Source organism: Sciurus carolinensis, chromosome 7 (genome assembly GCF_902686445.1).
Source record: "Sciurus carolinensis chromosome 7, mSciCar1.2, whole genome shotgun sequence".
Lineage (NCBI taxonomy): Eukaryota > Metazoa > Chordata > Mammalia > Rodentia > Sciuridae > Sciurus > Sciurus carolinensis.
The window spans coordinates 128,840,939-128,843,594 of NC_062219.1; the positions used below are offsets into that span (position 1 = coordinate 128,840,939).

Below are 2,656 nucleotides of genomic sequence, written 5' to 3' on the forward strand. Positions count from 1 at the left end.
AGTATGCTGATTTTAAGTACTTTGGGTATAGACCAAGGAGTGGGATAGCTGGGTCAAATGGTGGTTCCATTCCAAGTTTTCTGAGGAATCTCCACACTTCTTTCCAGAGTGGCTGCAGTAATTTGCAGCCCCACCAGGAATGTATGAGTGTACCTTTTTCCCCACATCCTCTCCAATACCTATTGTTGCTAGTATTCTTGATAATCGCCATTCTAATTGGGGTGAGATGGAATCTTAGGGTAGTTTTGATTTGCATTTCTCTTATTACTAAAGACGTTGAACGTTTTTTCATATATCTGTTGATTCCTTGTAGATCTTCTTCAGTGAAGTGTCTCTTCATATCCTTAGCCCATTTGTTGATTGGGTTATTTGTATTCTTGGTGTAGAGTTTTTTGATATAGATTCTAGAAATTAGTGCTCTATCTGAAGTATGAGTGGCAAAGATTTTCTCTCACTCTGTAGGTTCTCTCTTTGCACTGCTGATAGTTTCCTTTGCTGAGAGAAAGCTATTTAGTTTGAATCTGTCCCAGTTATTGATTCTTGCTTTTATTTCTTGTGCTATGGGAGTCCTGTAAAGAAAGTCTGATCCTAAGCTGACATGTTGAAGATTTGGACCTACTTTTTCTTCTATAATCTGCAGGGTCTCTGGTCTGATTTCAAGGTCCTTGATCCATTGTGAGTTGATTTTTGTGCAGGGTGAGATAGGGGTTTAGTTTCATTCTGTTGCACATAGTTTTCCAGTTTTCCCAGCACCATTTGTTGAAGAGGCTATCTTTTCTCCATTGCATATTGTTGGAACCTTTGTCTAGTATGAGAAAATTGTATTTATTTGGGTTTGTGTCCATGTCCTCTATTCTGTACCATTGATCTACCTGTCTATTTTGGTGCCAATACCATGCTGTTTTTGTTACTATTGCTTTGTAGTATAGTTGAAGTTCTGATATTGTGATACCCCCTGCTTCACTCTTCCTGCTAAGGATCGCTTTAGCTATTCTAGGTTTCTTATTCTTCCAGATAAATTTCATGATTGCTTGCTCTATTTCTGTGAGATATGTCATTGGGATTTTAATTGGAATTGCATTGAATCTGGGATAGCACTTTTGGTAGTATGGCCATTTTTTTATTCCTAACCAAACTGTATCCAGCTTTATTAAAGATACTTTTCATAAACAATCATGTTATTTCAGGCAGGACATGGGCAGACAGTCATTAACAGTATACAACAACTTTCAAATTCCCTTCTTTGATGGACTACCAAAATCAGAAAGCCACTATAAAACCCAGTGAAATCTTCATTTTATGCTCTGAATAGGGAAAGTTTAGAGTGAGGGTTGATGCTTCAGATTTAGCCTGTTGTTTAACAACTTTTCACAAGTTGACCCTGACTTTCAGGAAATAAAATGAAAATGGCAAAAATTATTGATCTGTAGATCCACAATCTAGAAAAGGAACTGTTGCTCTTCTGAGGGACAATATCTCAATGATGTCACTGGGAAGTCCAGATTACCAACACACTGGTAAAACCAATTGTTGGGAGACAGGTCCCAACAGGTCTAAGTGTAGGGGAGTTAAGTCTATGCCGGTGGCAGAGAGGGAGAAGAGGACATAAGATGAATTTGAGTTTTTCCATACCACAAGGCGTTTGTGCCAAGGTGGCTATGTGTGCCAACATTAGGGAATCCCTCCTCTTGGGAGCCAAGAGGAAGTCTCTCAAAACTAGCAGGGGAAGATGTTTTGCCCCACAGCAATCCAACTTTGGAGACATTCTACTAGTGACATATGCTCCTTCCCCTGAAAACAATAATGAAATGTTCTGTGTGCTAACAACATAGCTTAAGAGAAAAAAAAAAAAAAAAGGAAAAAAAAAGAAAAACATAATTCTGCATTTTTTAAAAAATAGTACTTCAAATTGTACAGTCACCAAAAGTACACAGTTATCAAAAATGCTCACACTTCACTTGGCATCTCCAGCACCTTTAGTTTTCTGTGCCTGGTCTGTTTTGGCATCTCAATTTTCTTCAGGGTTATTCCCATCGTTGCCAGTGTCGGCTTTCCCCTTTTTTCCTTTGGGTCCCTTCTCTCCCTTCTTTGCAGGGGCCTTTTTAGGTTTGGGCTCTGGCTTTGGAAGAGCAGGTTTAGCAGACAACATTGCTGATCTTCTCTGTGGTTTGTCCTTCACCTTGGCTTTATCTCCTTTAGCATCCCCTTCAGCCTTTCTCTTGGGCATGGTGGCGATGGCGGTGGGACGCAGACGCTGGACATGGGGATGCAGTGGCGCGTGGCTTTGGTCAGTCTGGGGGTCATTCTAGCCTCTTCTTCTTCCAGTATGGCCATTTTGATAATATTAGTTCTGCCTTTCTAAGAACATAGGAGATCTTTCCATCTTCTAAGGTTTTCTTTAATTTCTTTCTTTAGTGTTCTGTAGTTCTCCTTGTAGAGGTCTTTCACCTCTTTTGTTAGATTGATTCCCAAGTATTTTTTTTTTTTGAGGCTATTGTGAATGGGATAGTTTTCTTAGCTTCTCTTTCTGAAGATTCGTCAATTATGTATAAAAGTGCATTGGATTTATGAGCATTAATCTTATATCCTGCTACTTTACTGAATTCACTTATGAGTTCTAAAAGTTTTCTGGTGGAATTTCTGGGTTCCTCTAGAT

General features: G+C 39.2%; 1 pseudogene; it reads right to left on the reverse strand.

The window, feature by feature from the left end:
* Positions 1 to 1,954: 1,954 nt before the first annotated feature.
* On the reverse strand, positions 1,955 to 2,227 carry LOC124989744 (non-histone chromosomal protein HMG-17-like; annotated as a pseudogene).
* Positions 2,228 to 2,656: the final 429 nt, after the last annotated feature.